Below are 19,196 nucleotides of genomic sequence, written 5' to 3'. Positions count from 1 at the left end.
TATAAGCTAATGACATATGGTAGTTCTGGGTTTATAGAATTTAAGGGAGTTGTTCTGAAATAATGTAATAAGTAATTAAGAAAATTAGAATAACTATGTGCACATTGTTCAGCATTTCTTGGATTGGATTAGATTTCATCAAATGAAATACTAATACTGAAAGCAAACAATAAGTGATAATACATATGTTTATATACAGTTTAAACAACAGATGGTATTTTCAGAGAAATATTGAAAATTAAACTGCCTGGTTTCTCATAGGATGATATGGTTTGATCTGTAGGAATGAAATGAAAAACTCATTAAAGAGAGTTTAAAAGAGAATTAGAGCTAGTATCAGCTTTTGATTTCAGCACGAACAAACATAAAAAACTTTTTCAGAGATTTTCTTTTCTACTGGTGATAAAATAAACCTTATGTTGTCAAACTTAGTGTACACTTTTGAAATAAACAGATGTAGAGATATAGCACATTTTTTCCAGGGACACTGTTCATTTTTATTTATTTTTTTGCTTTTTTCCCATAAATTAATTCTCCACAGCGTGGAAAAAAATGCAAAACTTGAATTAGTTTTTCTTCAATATGAAGTTTAACAATGACAAGTTCAAAGTCCTACCTCTGTGTCAAAATAAGCCAAATAAGCTGAAGAGCCCAGTATGGGCTAGGATCTGTGTGTCTGAGGAGCAGTCATGCTGAAAGGGACCTAGAGGTCCTGGCAGAAAACAAACTGCACATGAGTCAGCACTGCAAAAAAGGTAAATTTGGATCCTGGTCTGCATCTGCAGGGGAATTTCTAGTGGAGACAGAGGCATTGGAAGTAGGGAGTTGGAACTAGATGATCTTGAAAGACTCTTCCAACCCAAGCCATTCTGTGATTATCATTCTAATCTATTAATCTTTTTTCAGATCACACCTGAAGTACTGTGCTCAGTTCTGATCCCCATAAAAGAAGAAAGGTATGTACAGAGTATCAAAGACCAGGAAGATGATCAAAGTACTGGAGAAGCTGCCTATATGGAAAGACTAATGAAGTTAGGTCTTGTCTCCCTGGAGAAGAGAAGATTCAGGAGGGACTTCATAAAATATCCAGTAAAGGTGACTACACAGGCGATAGAGGCTCTCTCTTCACAAAGAGTGACATGACTTGGTCACTCATTCGGTTGTATAGCTGATAGAATCTCATGCGCAAACTCATGTCCTCCCCCCCAAACAGATTTCTTTTAATATACATCTACTTCAACTTAATCAGATTTCAAACATACAGTATCAGGAATTAGCTTTATGTTCTTCCACTTTTCTGACAAAATTTGTCTTGTGTTTATACTTGTTAATTGAATCTCATCACAAATTTAGAATTATTTTGAATCTCTGCAATGAAACATACATGTTGGTATGGAGTGATCAAGTCTTGAACCTTTAAGACGCCAGATAAGCTGGAAGTAAATCTGCTGAAATAAAACATTGATTTATTAGTGTAGTGCGTTGAAAGTAATTTTTTTCCATACTAAATTTTCTCAAATATTTATGAATTCCATGTCTTTTCTTGTGATTCAGATTTCACAGGCTTGGTAGTGTGATGAAAGTCTGATCTTAGATGAGATTGTAAAGACCTTTAAAACTCTTGCTTATACAGAACCCCAGTGAAGGTGGGGTGTGAGGTCTCTCCAAATCTTCTGGACTTTGCAAAACCTTAATCTATGGTATTCAAGAACTTAAAACTTTTCTTTGTTAATGAGTAATTCTCATTTTAATTTTGTCTCTTCAAAAATAAGTAAAATTAAAAAAATATTGGAGGGTCCTTCCAAGGGAAAATTAAGAAAATCTGAGCTAAGGACAATACTTCAGAAATTCTTGTTAATGACTATTAATTTTTTGGTGGTTTTAATGTTCTGTAGGAAAATATTTTCCAGTGGACTTACTTACCCTCAACAATCTTACTTCATTACTTTTGGCAGTTTCCCTCCACTCAAAAATGAATCTGTATTCATACTATTCCTTCTATTAAGCTTTGTAAACCTCAACTTCATGCCCACTGATCCTTTTTTGCTCTGTAGAAATGAATTACTTTCCTTAGTATGCAGATCAGCTCATCAATTGAAAGTCTGACATCATCTTTTTAATCTTTTATTTCTGAACTTTATACTTTCTTCTTCATCCATCATAAAAAAAAATAAAAAATATTCCTAATAAATTACAATGAGTACCTCTGAAGAGGAACCACATTTTCAGGTAAAAATTACATTCTGTTCTTAGGGAAATGAATATGAATTTGATAATTGTCTTTAGTGGCAGCAGAATTCTACTCTGTTTTCTTTAGAAAATTACATACATGTATACACAGTTTTCTGTTGGTTCATCATAGCTACTGGTTTTGAGTATAAAAGATTTTATATTACTTACCATAGTGAATGGTGCAAAAATGGAGTCAGCATTAACTATTTCAACAGTGGATAGGTGTCTTGCATGCATAAGGATAATAAAAGTAGATAGCTTTGTTGGTAAAAACTGTGTCTTTTAACTTTTCATGAATGCCTCTACTCCAAATCAGCCAGACTCAGTACTTCCAATTGGAACACAAAACTAGCAAAAGTAAATTTCTATTGAAGTGGAAATGTCTCCTACTTTCTTTTCTTGAAGCGAGGTAACAAAATATTTAACCTTTTGCAATCTCTAAATGTGTAGCTTTGGGAGAGTGCAATTAAAGGGACTTGAACTATATGGAGAGAAAACACACAGTTAGGTATGGCACTGTTTAAATAAAAGGTTTGCATAGAAATCTATATTTCACTCACTTTTCAATGCAGGTTCTCTTTCTTCAGTCAGACAGCTCCCAGTGACTTCTTGGGTTGACAAATCCTTCAAAACTCTCCCTGGATCCCTGCAGGACATGGCTGTGAGTCTGTTGCAAGCTGACTACATCCATTCATCTTCCACTCTCGTTTCCTGCTATAGGCATCTCCTTTCTATGTCACTGAATGTTTCCTCACCATGACATTTAAAAGCTTCTTTAGACATATCACTGAAGATCTAGTACTTTGTTCTCTTTCAAGGGATGCTCCTAATCTGATGTGTATCACTCAAGGTGACCCCCTACTGCCTAGCTTCACCCTTGTTGGGAGGAACCCATTAGAAGAACTGGAATAAACAGGTTTAATAGCTTTGCCATCCATCACACTGTGTATCAATTCTCATTCTCAGAAGAGGGCATTAAACTGCACTGAGCTGTGTTGCAATTACTCTCTCATGAAACAGCTAATTTGCTTTGTATTCCTGGAACAATTCATTTACAGCTAGTTCAGTTTTCAGTGTAGACATGTGTAAGGCACACAAACACTTCTGGGGATTTCTTTTGGAAGATTTATAGTATCCAAAAGGGTAACTATCTGTCCCACTCTTAAACTTAACCTCCACAGAATAATAAAAAAGGAAAAGTGTGTTAGCAGAACTTTACTGTGAACAGAGTGCTTGCCTTAGGCAGGATTGACCTTTATTCACACACACACCTCCCCCTTCCATACTCCACCATACACAACATACATTTTAAGATCCATTCAGTGGTCTTACAGAATAGTACTAATTTTATCTGTCTTTCATGTGTTTTATCTGGTATTCTAAGAAAATGGGACTTTAACTATCACAGTATGTGTCTCTTTCTGTCACTGATTATTATTCCTGAATTCATTTTCCAGTTGAAACTAATATTTTACATATCTTAATTATAGACTACATTTTCTTCCATTTCATTGAAAATCTTCTTCCAGGTAGGAGTGTAAGAGTCTTCCTACTTGTGTTTGGAGAAAGGAATGTTCCACAGTGACACACCTTCAACATCAAGAAAATCTAACCATGAAATGCAACGTACTAGTTTACTGAGAGACATTATTCACTTTATTGAAGAAGTGAACGATTCACATAGATCCTTATTGTTGTTAATATGTTACAAAGAGGACCATTGACATTTTTCATAAACAGAGATGTCACTTCATTACAAAATCTCATTGTCTACATTTCACATTTATGAAGGTATTTTCTCTAGTGGGTATATTTTTATGGAGTTCACACCAGTATTGCCTAATTATGAGGATAATTCAGACAGGCTTGAAGGCATGCAACAGGTTTACTGTCTTGGGCCAAGCTGCAGAGGTTGAAAATGGGGTAGAAGACAGATACTCCCACATAGTCATACTTTCTGCTTGCCATTTTATCCTCTTTCTTGATCATCACTGTCACCACATTTACTGTCCTTTCAAAAAAAACTCTGTCAAACACCAATTTATTTCTTTCCTTTAGGTCTAGCTCACTGTACTGTTGCCTTAGGGTTTTTTGATTTTTTGATTTTTTTTAATTTTTATAAGTTTTAGAAATAGTTATATAGCAAATGTAGATTTTAGAAGCAGCTGCATTCATTCTTTCACTCTTTAGCACAGTAGCTGTACAGATCCCTAACCCTCTTACCCCATTCCATGTTCCCCATATCAATTTCCCCTTAAATTCAATTTTGCATATTTAGTCTTCTTTCAAGGTAGGCCTTCTACTGTTTAAGAACATCTACTCTCTAGCCTGAACTGCAAGATATAACCAAGGACTGTGTGCTCTGCGTGCACTGTGTGCTCCGAAGAAGAGGAAGATGATGAAGGAGTGGTCCCAATACGACCTCAGACTCAATTTCCGAGGGGTGGATTAGGGGGTGGAACAGGGCAAAGGCCAGAGGGTGGACAACTCAGCGATTGGATGGACATTATTATAAAAATTGTAACACTGGATCAGGGAGCAGCGTGTGTAACTTGTAACCCCAATACCTGAGAGGCACCATTAAAACCTTCCCTCACTTTACCCTCAAAATTAAGTTGCTCTGGATTATTTTTCTCCCTGAGTTTTCTTTTAGGCAACAGCACCACATCCTTATTTGTAGTTAAAACCTACCTTAGTAAAATTCTTTACCTGTTGCTTCCCCTTTGCTAGATATGCTGCAATTTGTACAGTTCAAGTCTCCTCCTCCACCATTTTTTTTGTTTTGTGGCAAGAATTCAGTGTTCATCACCTGCACAAATTCTCTTATCAGTATTTTGTCAAGAATGAGATATATCATTTTGAAGTATTTTAAACTGAATTTTTAATATGAGATATGGGAAACATCTGAATACTATGATGCCTAAGTCCAGACAAAAGTAAAAACCTACGTATAGGGTTTTAGAAACTAGGAAAAAAAATTGTAAAATTCTGGGTTTCTTCTATTATTCTATAGATTTATTAAATGTATTAATTTCTTTATATATGCCGTGAACCACTAAAAGCATGTATATATCAGTACCTATAAGTGGGGGATGTTTTTTCCAAAACATTTAGACAAAAGTATGCCAAGATTACGCAAACCAGAATATTCATTAAAAAGTAATAAGCTGATGAAGAACCACTGGAAATTGTTTTTTGCTGTATCTAACTTCATGCCAAAATTATCCAGCAACAGCTGCAGTTTTCTAGCTTAGAACACTTAAACAGCACATTTTTTTCAGTTAAAAGAAAATAAAAACCCTTAAGATCACATTGTAATTAGGTTAGGAAACATGGGAGGCTTAGTCTTGCCTAATGCTTATCATCAAAATCTACCTCAAAATCTTTAAGAAAATGCCATACCTGAGCATGAAATCTTAAATATGGCACACAGCAACCTCTTGCTCAACACTTCACCCGATTCAATACAAAAAAGCCATTCTGAAATCTATATGTTTTATTTCCAGTTTGCATGAGGATGTTATCTCAAACATTCAGATTTTTAGAGCTGGCTGAGTGCTTGCCAAGCATATGTCAACTCTAATACCTTGCAGATACTCTGGATGTTGTTATTATGTTATTGCTCAGTCTAGGTCACCTTTTGGTATCTGCTTTTTCAAAAAGTGTTTTTAACTTGACAAAGACCTTGCAGATGAATATCTACCCTATAAGCCTTTTTTTCGCAAGGATAAATTAACCACAAGTTTTTTTTATTGTTTAGTTAGTATCAGTCTCCTTGGTAAGCTGGAGGGATTCCAGCTGACACTATACATCAAGAAAGAAGCTTAGTTACGAGTATGGTTTGTATACTAAAGATGCAAATGCAGTTGTTTGGGGTTTTGTTAGTTACTTAATTTTCATTTGTTTCTCCAAAATGTTCCAAAACATAGTCTTGCAAATTATCAGCTTAGTAGGAGTGGCAAGACTTGAGCTGATTTAACAACCAGGGAGACTAATCTTCAGACAAAGTATGAACAGGGATGATTTTAAAAGTCAGTTTTACATACAATACCTTTGCTGTCTCTCTCCCCTAAACACAAAGGGCTGGAGCATAGGAACACATGAATAAGGTGGAATACTGTCTGATTTGCTCTTTCATTCAGATTCCTCCACTATTTACATCTTAATTTAGTCTGTCATTTAACAGTTATTTCTTTAGAGAGGAACTAGAGAACTATAAGTACAGGGTTACATCTTACAACCTATAGAAAAAATAAATCATACCTAATTGCCATGTAATAGAGTCCTTTTCTGTGATGTCTATCTGATATCAGCCATAACAAAACCAAGATCTTAGATCAGCTGGGCCATTTCTGTAATCCAGTCTGCCAGCTCCTGTGCTACCAAGAGCACCATTTACTGCAATTTTAGCTCAGTTTTGGTATAAAGTTTCTCTTTTCTATTAATCATATTTATGAGGTTTGTTTTCTCTTTTCATAAACTATAACAGCATTTTTACATTTATTTCTTTTTTGCATTTTTTATTTTTATTCAAGGGGGTTTTTTTTTGTTGCCTTTCAGTTACTGAAATTTCTGTACATAAATTCAACCTACACTCTGAAAAGTAGAAAGTTATCATCACTCATAAAACTGTCATGGTGTCAAGTGTCACTCCCAAGGAATCTGTAAGATTTTCCCATGAAAGAGCCCTGTAGAAGCAGTTAAAGTACTGACTTGCCCTGTTCTTGTCTTAGAAGTTAATTCTTTTGTTGAATAGTTTAGGTAACTCATGCCAGTGACCATTTCTGAGTCAAATAAAGACAGCAAGGTCTTATTTAATCTTCAGGTCAGTCTAGAAAACCAATCTCTGTTAAGAGAGATTGCCAGAAGTATGAAAAGCTTTAACATATTAGATACAATTAGGTCTAAATATTAGAAATACAGAAAATAATACAAAACCGTTGGATTAACAAAACCAGTAACAGTGGCTGATATTTAGAAGAACTATGTAATTAGTTAATGTTAAAGCCAATAGATTCCTGCCTCCATTAAGCATTCCTGTCAAGTAGTTATAAAGTTGTAGTTGTGCATCTGTAGAAAAATCCTACAGTAGTAACCATATGTAATTTACTGGAAATTCTGGCATCTTGAAAATCCTTTGTCTGTTACAGAGTTCAGTCAAGGGGAGATATTAAACAGCAGGATTTTTTTTTGCATTATTCTGTGGCATGAACAGAATTAAATGAATATGTCTAGCTGGAAAAAATCTTTTCAAATATCACTCCTGTGAAGAACCACCTGGCTTCAGAAGAATAAAGATTAACTCAAGATCTGGTGCAATGTGCTTCTGTAGATAGCATGACTCTTTCCACTGACAGTTACAAATTACTGACATTTTTCATTACAATTTTATTTCCAATGCATTTTATTTTATTTTATTTTATTTTATTTTATTTTATTATTTTTTTCCCAATATGCAAGTATTTTACTCCGGATATTTTCAAAGGTCTGAGTTTTCTTGGAGAGATTCATCTGAAACCATTCATTTTCCCTAGTGGCATTAAGACTTTTTAAAAAAAAAAAAATATAGCAACAACTTTACTACATTTTTAAAAGATTTTTCTGGCTTCAAGAGCTCACGTGATATTTGGCTGATACTTTGCCAATAAATCAAGAAAATATATTTGCGGTTTTATTTTTAAAAAATTCTCTGTTCGGGTAAACTCAATTTCTAATTCACACATTCAGTAAAGATTAATTACAGTTTGGCATTAAATTATCTGAAAATTTATTCTCCATTGTTCATATTCGGTCGCAGCCATATGGGCTGACTCCGATCTTTTTCCCCTGTAACTGCTAATCCATAAAGAAGTACACAATTTCCAGAACATGCAAACTGTATATTTCCTAACTTTTGTATTCTTACTTTGTAGAACAAAGTCCTGTAATGTAGTATGACTGTATATTCTTTGTTTTTCTATGGGGTTCTTCAATTTATTGTTTTTAATGCAAGTTATCTGAAGGAAGCACCTGTAACGCTGGGAACTGAAGTGAAAGTGCTCGTACCTTGCATTATCCCGTTGTGATATGCATCTGTATCATGTAGACAGCTGGGAAAGAGCATCTAAATTAAAGAGAGAGATGGTGTACAGTCAGGTTCCGTGAGTGAAATATCATTTATACTGTTTCACACATAGCTCACTGAGAGTATGTTCCTTACTGTTAAGACTAATGATTGTTTTCCAGTTTGGTAATTGTTGATATAGAGAGACATCTATGCTCCTATAGTATTAAATCACTTTTACAATTGTCCCCTCACATATTATCAGTATATTTGAATTTTGGTTTGTATGGTATTTTCTTTACAGAAAAAAAGGGAACGAAATGGAAAACACTGACAGGTATAGAAATTGCAACACTACTACTGATGAGACAATACAATAATATTATATATTATAATATAATATAATAGTCCAGACGTTCATTATTCTCAAAAGCTAAAAATATTCTGCTTATTAATGTGTCATTGCTCTTTGATTCACAAAATGTTATTTTTCCTTCTAACAAATTAATCTTAAAAATATTAGAATCATACGGCATCAAAAAAACTGCTTGCAAACCTCATATATATGTTGTCATTTCTGGGTATTAGAATAGAGAGATGTAATCATTAATAATGCATTATTACTGCACAATCTTTAAATTAAAAGGTATTTCATGTTATCTTCTGCCAATTTGAATTTAAAATTAGATAACATGCTATGCATATTTAACAAAGAGGAACATAATTAACCTCTATATGCTCAATATCTTCTTCAGCATTCCAAGCTAAACACATTCAAGATATATAATTACATGCAATTATAAAATAATTAAATAGCTTTTTTCTATTATATATTTGATTACAACAGAAGCCTATGTGGTTTATCAACAACTATGGAATATGTCTATTTGTAAGTGACAATTCTTATGCTTACTACACTTTGAAATAACAGATATCAAAAGAGATTAACTTAATAGAAAATCATCTGTTCAGCCTAATAATAAAAATAGATAATATACAAACAATACAAAAGGATATTGTGAATTCTAAATTTAAATTATTGTGAATTCTAAATTTTTGGGGGTATCTGGAATATAAACATGATTTATACAAATATAGTACATTCCAGTGGGATTTAATTAAAAAATTCTCTGACCATCCAGAATTTATAAATATTTAAAAGTTATCTGTTTATTTTTCTTTCATCAAACTTTAAACAGGAAATCATCAATGTTTATGAGGTAAAAGGGATACACTTCAGTATTTGCTATTTGAAGGATATGACCGTTTAGCCTCACTATGTTTCTAATCACCTCTGGTTGTTACAATATGCAAGTTTTAAGAAAGAATCTGAGCCCTTACAACTGGCCTCTGCCAGTAGGTCCTGTAACAGCAATATCTGGGTGCATAAGGCACATGTGGGACACAGACAGTGCCAACATTTCTCTGTCTAAGCAAAATTTAATTCTACTTTATTCAGAAAGTTTTTCATCTTTTCCTGTTGTTGTGGTGTGGGGTTTTTTATTTTGTTTTGTTGTTGTTGTTGTTGTTTTTTCCCTGTTGGAAAGGCAGAGGAATTGGAAAAAGTAACGGTAGTCTATATGAGCTGGAGATGAGATCTGAAGAATCAAGCTTATTGTACCTGCTGCCAACAAGAAGGACTCTAGTGCCATTGAGAGAGGACCTTACTGTCCTTTTAAAGGGTGTCACACACCTTTTGCTTGATAGCAAAGGGAATTGATGAGAAAAAATTACAACAAAGTTAAGGTGTTTCTGCAATAACAGTGAGACAAGGAGCAAACCTAATATATAAGGCTTATCTATTACTTACAGACCCACTTAAAGAATTGTGGGGGGAAAAATGTTATTCCAGTTGCATAGTTAGGTTTTCTTACTAAACAAAAAGAGATGTAGCACAGAGATTTCCATAATGATAACTGAAAAATAATGACATTCTTTAATGGGTTTGTTTTTCTTTTTCCTTTTTTTTCAACTGCGATAGGAAGGATTATGTAAAGGATGAACAAAGAGATTTTGATTTACCAAGATTGGAAAAAGTGACTGTTAAATCCAGAGTCATGTGGAAGTGACTATGTCCTCAGACAAAATCCAATCAATAGCAATCAATCCTTTCAATTGTGTAATAAAGTCTTGAGAAGATGAAGCTTTGTCACTGAAATGTGACATTGTTTTCCATTAAATAGTGAAGCAATTATTTCCACAGTAAACCAATGTCAAACAGCAGTGAGTAAGGACAATTCTTCATCTTTCGTTATCTAATATTAGTGCATTTTGCTGAAGTACTTGAAACACTAGACAAAAGTATAGAGAAACAATAAAAATTGAAATATTCACTTAACCTACATTCCTGTTTACATTTTATTCTTTCATGAATAATGAAATAGTTAGTAAAATATACATGTTTTCTATTGTTTTAAAGGCTGCTCTGAAAAACAGGTACCACACTAGGGTACATGAGGAATTAAAAGGTAAAAAACCATCTGAAATTCTGTAGCAATTGATGTAATTTATCTGTCAGGTCTTTATCTTTCAATCTTCCCCTTTTAATTCCTAGTGCCTCTCAGCTGTTAACAAAATAACCTCACAATATTCAATGTTCATTGCCATTGTCTCCATTTGCATGCATTTTTATTTATTCCTTTATATAGTAGCTTTGAAAACTTGAGTGAATGGGTAAATGAGTAAACTTTCTTCTCTCCCTTACTCTTTCATGAATGTCTTTCTCTAAAGTGTGATGCCTATTGATGTATTAAATATTCACCACAATTACAGGACTTGAATCAGAAGTCACATGAATCCTCTAGTAAAAACACCACAATGGGAACCTGAAGCAGTGGTGAAAACCTAAATCAACATAGGCAGTTCCTCCTTTTATGGTCTTTTTGATCAGAAATCAAATCTGAGAGATAGTATAGAGAAAGGAAATTTTTAGGAAATTATTTTTAAAATATAAATCCAGAGCCAAAAATTATCTCAGGTAACATAGTATATTAATGATAGGGAAGAAGTCTTCATATTTAGCATTTGAGATGTTTGTTATTATGGAAGAAATTAACAATAGAATATTTTCTGAAAAAGTTATTGCTTCTTTATTACATTAAAATATATACTCTTATATATTAATATATTATATTTTGTATAGCAATAGATGAAATCACATAAAATATAAAATAAAATATAGATCATTTCTAAGACAATACTGACTGAAAATGGATCAGTAGCTTTTTAAAGTCAGATTGCAAAGAACACTGTGAAAAAATCCGGGAGAAAACTTCCAAGCAACTAAAATTTCAGTATTAATGAAGTTTGCCATTAAGAATTTGAGAGATTTTTGAAAGCATTTAATTGGTGAATGTGAAACATCTAATGAGAAAGAAATGAAAAAAACAAGAGCTATCAATGACTTCTAGTGATGGAGAGAAACTTTAAGGAGAAAATGAAATTAAGTTAATGAAATTAAGTTAAGAAGGAAATGAAATGAAGAACACTGTAACTACTTATACATCTTTCTTTCCACATCAGTCTTTTCAGTCATCATTTTATGACCAAATCAAGTGATATTTTAGGTTCTTAATTCTAATATGATTCTCTGTGATAAATGGCTGAAAGTGACAAAGAATTATGATTTACTCCACTTGTATAAAAAGTGTATCCACTCTATAAAAAGGGATGCAAATATACAGTGACTATGATTAAATGGTAATGTAAAACCTATTAAGAAAGAGGTATATTGGAGTTACATTTTATTTTTATATTTATTGGCTAATTATTGGTAGCCTACTTAAAAAAAAAAATATTAAAAAAGGAATAAGTAGACGGGATGTCTATTTGTTCCTGACAGGCTCTAGATAATCCATTACCCCCAAAGTAGATAATTAAAGGATTTTGGATGTGTTGCTGGTGAATTCAATTTGACACATTAGAGTTTATAATCCCTGTGACCTCAATTACTGAGTATGAATGATGGCAAACACTACTAATCCAAATTCCTGGTGCCTTAATTTCTTTATAAAATCCAATACTTAGCTAACTAGCTGTGAATGAAGGTTATCTGAATCACAAAACACCCCAACCTTCATCTTTCAAAAGAAAAAAAAAAAACCAATTGTCCTGGCTGTGAAGGTCACTGCCATAAAAATGTTCATTGCCTATGCTCTGAAATATACAGGAAAGAAGGTGCAAAAGGTTTTATCCTTAATATTTATGTAAAAAGGGAGAAATTGATAGAAGAATTTCATTTTAGAGAGAAACTAACCCTTATGTATTCTGTTTTGAAATTTTCAGCAAGTCTATGCTGAATGTGTCTTCGTTCGCGAAGCCTGTGTTTCTTCACACCCCCCCCCCCTTTTTCCTATTTCTTTCATCTCTTTCTCTGCCTCATCTTTACTGTTAAATAAAATCTATGCTATTGACTTTAGCATACGATCTCATTTGCACCTTAATTTGGGCAAAGGCATTTCTAATGATTTTAATAACCGGATCATGTCAGTCAGACACTAGTGGGGTTCTCAAAGGCTCAATATTGAGGTCAGATCTGCTTAATAACTTTATCAATGGTTAGGAAGAGGGGATCAAGTGTACCTGCAGTCAGTTCTCTGAAGACACCAAGTTGTGGGAGTGTTGGTCTTCTGGAGGGTAGAAAGGCTCTGCAGAGAGATCTGGACAGGCTGGATGGATGGGCTGACACCAGTTGTGTGACGTTCAAGCAGGCAAAGTGCCAGGTCCTGCTCTTTAGTCACAACAACCCTAGACAGTTGGAAAATGGCCTAGTAGAAAATAATCTGAGGTTACTGGTCAACAGTGTCTAAACATGAGCCAGCAGTGTGTACAGGTGGTCAAGAAAGCCAATGGTATCATGGCTTGTATCAGAAATAGTAGAGCCAGTAGGACCAGGGAAGTGATTGTCCCTTTGTACTCGGCACTGATGAGGCTGGAGCTCGAGTCTTGTGTCCAGTTCTGAGCCCCACAGTTCAAAAAGTCATTGGAGTGCTGGAGTGTGTGCAGAGAGTAAGTCACATGAGAAGGCTGAGGGAGCTGGGGCTGTTTAACCTGGAGAAAAGGAGGTTCGGGGGGACCTTATCGCTCTCTACAAATACCTGAAAGGAGGTTGTAGCCAGGTGGGGGTTGGCCTTTTCTCCCAGCCGACTAGCAACAGGACAAAAGGAAATGGTCTCAAGCTGTGCCAGAAGAGGTTCAGGTTGGACATCAGGAAGAATTTCTTCACTGAAGGAGTAGTTTAGCATTGGATCGTGCTGTCCAGGAAGTGGTGGAGTCACCATCCCTGGAAGTGTTCAAGAAATGGCTAGATGCGGCACTTAGTGCTATGGCTTATTTGACATGGCTGTGTTCAGTCTAGGGTCGGACTCAACGACCCTGGAGATCTTTTCCATCCTTAATGATGCTGTGATTCTCTGACTATATAGGGCTAAAAGCTGTGTTGTGATCTTGCACAAATATCAGAGAGATATTAGCCCTATAAATAAAAGAGCAACAGTCTATGTTGAAGACCTGATCACCTCATGCTTTCATGTCACCTTCTTCATCTCTAAGCAACTGTCTGTTTTCCATGTGACATAAGATTGTAGAAAGTACAATTTGGGAAAAAGTTGCCCCTCTGGAAGAAAGGCAATGAAGGCAATTCTTGCTGTATTGTAGGATACCTTCAAGTATTGCAATTGCAGAAAGTGGTGTCTTTTGTGTGCATATTGTGCAAGCCCTGACACACACTACATTTTGGTCTCTGTCAAGGAATCAGTCGTCTACTTGTCTGCACCTGAAAGCAAGATGGAAACCAAGAATGTGGATGCACTGAATGAGTAATTTTGCAATCACCAGGCCAAAATATTTTTACCAGAATATGTCTACAAACTCATGTGTTAGTAAAAACTCTTCCTCTCTTAGGTAAAATGTCTTTTGCTTTTAATACAATACATAAAGGAAAATCTTTCACCTTAAGAGACCCTTATTGTCTATTTATGTGAAATTGTTCTGTTGTTTGAAATAAATTACTCAAAAAGTGGGTCTGTTCCTGCTACACCCAAACTATTATGTCATCACACAATCTAAGTTTCTACACTTTGGTGTAAGACACATGGTGTCTTTGTGTATGATAGGCATCTAAAATTATACTTTTGTATATGGTTCCATTGATGCACAAAGGTTGAAACCATCTTCTAAATATTTCAGTCTAGACAGATGTTTTCATGACGTTTTTCATCATCCTTCAGCTAATGTAGTCAACACACGTAAACAATTATAAACCAACATGGTATGAATTAATGTTCAAATTCCATTCTGGGTAGAAATCCATCTTTCATCACATTGATTGAGTACTGCTATGTAGCACTAAAATTAAGGTTGTCTATTGCATTGTTGTAGTAAATTGACAGTAAGGAAGAACAATAAAAAATCCCTTTAAATTAATGAGGAATTTTTGAAATTACTTCAGTGATGAGACCTAAATGTTGTCTCCACCTTAATAAGCAAGTAATAGTGATTACATTGCTATCATTTTAACAAGTATATCTGTTTCAGTGTGATTACTTTTATTTCCTGTATTAAGTCAACTTCTAAACTGCATTATGAAACTCTTTTCCATCCTTAAGAATTAAAAATTTTTGCTTAGATATTATTAGACCTTCTTAAAGAAACATCAACGCTATTATTATTTTTTTGTTACTGTTATTGCTAACCTTCCATTGTCCATGCAATTATAATCTTACAGTTTGCATATCCTACTTTTTGAATACTTCTAGAATCAGATTTGTTAGACAGCCAAAAGTGATCGTTTCATCTCCCTGCCAAGACTACATAGGGTTTTAATCAAATGATAGAAAGAATCAGCACCACAAGAGCTTTGGACTGCAATGAGTACACAGGAAAAAGAAGACAGTAAATTTTCTATATAGATAAGGTTTTTATTAAGGAGAATGCAGGGTTGATTCTCAGCTGATATAGATCAGGTGATATAAATCTAAAGACTTCGTAAACACCAATATCAAGATGAAAATAAAGATAAAAAAACAATATATTGACATCCTTTCACTAACATATCTATGATTACATTACATAAAATGAAAATCAGAACAGAATTTGACCTCAAAATTTATATATAATGGCATATCATCTTTTATATAGAAGCATTACATCTCTACCTAAAGACTTAACATGGAAAGAAATCGGTCTTAGAAAGTGTTAAGAGAAAAGTGTTGAAATCATCTGGAAAGAGTGCTTAAAAATAATTTTCAGGTAGAAATGAAAAACCAGTTTGTAAGAAGTAAATGATGCTTCCAGACTTTTATCTCCTTTTTTTGAGTAGCTGCACACTGAAAATAAGAAAGATATATTGATTTTATTTTTTAATATAACTTTGGGTTTTGAAAACAATATTGAAGTTGGTAAATATATATGGTTTACAAATATTTGCATTCTATAATTGCTTCTACAAAGGACTGGAAAAGTTGAAATAGAGTAATTCTTGTTTTTTTCTGCAAAGAGCAGCAGAATTTTAACTAGCTTCTTTTCCACTTCTCAGCATCTGATATGCAATCTTCTATCACACTTCCAATCCCCCCTCAAAAAAGCTCACACATGAAATAACAAAAAATAAATAGCCACTATATTTAAATAATAGAAATTTCTGAAAGTATGATGTGTAGTGCAAGGTTCTGCATGCGTGCCATAATGGAGAGTTAAGCAGGGTTACCTTTCATCATATTTCACTGTTGTATTTAGAAGAATGGTTTAAAATTATTTTGATGTCATTTAATACATGTTGTATTGACTTGGGAAAACCCAAGGTTAAGACTTTTTTGTTTTGGTACTACACTGGATCCGCTTGTGTACAAAATACATATTTATATGTATAAATAGATATATAGCAAAAGACTGAAAAATGGATTCATTATACAAAAGGTGGTGTTATTCATTTGCCATAAACATGTCTCAAAATCCTAAGCTTAAAATAGACTACCTGAAGTTGAGAAAGAAAACCTCATGCAAAGACTGGTTTTGCATCAGATTCCATATTGATTTATGAAGGCATTAATTTGCCATTTAGGTCTTAAATTTGACTATTAATAATTCTTGACATTCAAAAGATAGTTTTTTTATCAAAAAAAGTCTTTTTAATTTCTTAGAAAGATGACTTTGCACAATAGTGCATTTCTTTAGAGAGCAATGCACTTTTAACACCTTTTAAACAAAAAGAACTTTCTGTAAATTGTCAAGTTATTATTAAAACACCAGTTTGCACAGTCATTGAAAAAATGTTGCTATAAATTTGGTTAACATATAAATGGGTAATTTATTTGAGTAAAAATCAAAAGGTACTGATATTCATAAAGACACAGCATATTTTCCAGCTTTTACTTGATATGCCATACACAAAAATACATATTTTCTTTGAAAAACATTTAAAAGAATTGTTTAGTTTAAAGTATACTTAATTCTTAGTTAAGGGCAAAGGGAAGTTCATTTCAACTTAGAATGTGATCGCGGAAATAAGCAGAAGTAATCACATAATTGATCAATACGATGGTAAAGATGACTGTAAATTAAATGCTTTGGGATATTGTTGGTTGATAAAGAATAAATGGAAACACTGAGTAGTTTAACAGCAGATATATTGTCTACAGATGTCTTTGGCAAAAGAGAGATTAATCCTCCTTAATACTTTTATATTACATGATTTTCTATTAGTCCTACAACTGTTTCGTTCTAGACCAAATGTATCATAATATGCCACTGAGACAGGTAAAGAAGGAATAGATTCTATGTATATGTCATAGGTTAGAATAAAATGAAAAAAAATACTGAAAATAACAATATCAACAGCAAAAACAACAGATAAAGATCAGACAGGAAAATGAACTGCTCTAAATTTGGAAGAGGAGTTAGAAATGCTGGTTGACACCTGAGGCCCAAAATAACATTGAGAGCACCCATCAGAAAGAAGATTGGAAAAGTGAGTGACAAGAAAAGTAAAACTTAAGTGCGAGAAAAAAGGAGGAAAACTATGTGAATAAATACAAATGTGCTGGTATACAATTACAGTGACAAAAAGTATATTAAATCTGAAGAACTTTGCTTTTGTACTTGGTAGGTTAAACATCTGTATTGGGTTCTCAAGAAGAAATTATGTAGTATGTATAAATGAAATAATTTTTAGAAGATGGGTTGTAAGTCCTGAGTGAAAACTAGTGGATTCTGAATAAAATTTAATTTTAATACAAAAAAAAAAAAAGAAACAAAATTTTCAACTTTGAGCAGTTCTCTCAGTATCTTTAGAAAACTTCAAAAATCTGTGTTCCATATATCTTTGGTGATTAGAGAAATAGGAAAAAAATCCTAGCATGAGAAATACTGAGAGAGAATGTTGTTTACTGGAGGTTGTGCTAGAGAACAAACTCAGAGAGAAACTCAGAAGACTGATTTTAGCTTATATGTCACACAAACATGGAGTGCAGAAGCAGACGAGGTCAATAACGGAAAATTGGTAAAAGAGCATAGAAATATACTTCTCAATGGTAAAATACCTGGTGAAAATGAAACCTTATTACTAATTGGGAGAGCTGTGAAGCCTCCAGCATTCTGTTACCTTTCAGTTCCACCTTTGTCAGTTACAGAGGGTTGGATGACATCTGTCATAAAGGCTGAATTTCTAATTTAGTTTAACAGAAAAATGAGATGCAAGAGTGTCATCTCCTGCTCTTTAAGTACTATGTCATGAGTGGATTTGACATGAGTTTTCAAATATAGGACTAACCAGACTTCTTTTGAGCAGAAGTAGAGGACAGTCTTATGAAAATCTTCTGCTAGAAATTTTTAATGACAATTCTGATAATTTAAATGGAAACAGTGATATTGAGGGAAAATAGCCCAAACTATCTTTTATTTTCATTTTATAAGAGCAGGAGACCCCAGAATATTTTCAGCATAAAGGAAGAAGAAATATTTGAGACATATTTTAAGCTTAATCTTAGTGAATTTCATAGGATGTTCAGAACACAAACTTTTGTTTTTGTTTCAAATCACAAAGTAAAAACATGGAAGGTTTTCTAGAAGGAAAAAGCGACATAAAAATAATATAACCCTCCCCCCCAAAAAAAGAAAAAAAGATGAGAATATGTAAATTTTGTCAAAAGTTAAAGCAAGAAGTTTTAACTTCTTGACATGCAGAAATATGGAATATGAGTTAAAAAGAATAGTTTTGGGTGTTTAAGGAGCTCCTGTATAATTGTCATCAATATGGGTTTTTTTCATGTTTCTTCAGTGTATTTAAATGACAGAGAATGTGGTTCGAGAGGGAAGGGGCAGGGGGAAATTGATTGCTATTTGACATGAATTTATAAGCAGTGTCATGGCCCTGGGGTCATTATCATCTTTACTGTCTCTGTTCAGCCTTCCTGGGGCCTCTCCCCGACCTGTCCTCTCAGGACTCTGTGTTAACCCCTTGAACCATCAACCCTTGTCCTAGTGATGCCACAGCAGGGTCAGCCTCCATTTCACCATAGCCCTGCCCTTCCAAGCTGTGGGCTCCACTCAGTTGGGCCAATATTCCATTCCACTCTAGCCTATACCCACCCTATCCCTATGGAGGTCCCCAATGCCTGGGACGGGGGCTGCCCTGGTATCCCCCAGCTGCCCTGCTCAGTGCTGGGGAGTGGAACAGTTTGCAACTGCCAGGTCCTGCACTAAAGAGACCTTGGGGAGTGACTCCCTAGCTACCATCACCGCAGCCCCCTGAGAGCAGCAAGTTGAGAAGTGACACCGATCAGGCTTAATTCAGAGGAACTGGATATCCTAGAAAGATAGCAAAAAAAAAAAAGATTTCAACATAGAAAGAAATTAAGGAAGAGAGCAGGGAGATAAAATAAAATCATATAATTTAGTGTAAAAATTAAACCCTAGTAAAAGTTAT

The sequence above is a fragment of the Chiroxiphia lanceolata genome, chromosome 2 (assembly GCF_009829145.1).
Source record: "Chiroxiphia lanceolata isolate bChiLan1 chromosome 2, bChiLan1.pri, whole genome shotgun sequence".
In the NCBI taxonomy this organism is placed as follows: Eukaryota; Metazoa; Chordata; class Aves; order Passeriformes; family Pipridae; genus Chiroxiphia; species Chiroxiphia lanceolata.
The sequence above is the reverse complement of the archived record's forward strand: the minus strand, read 5'-3'. Positions refer to the sequence as shown.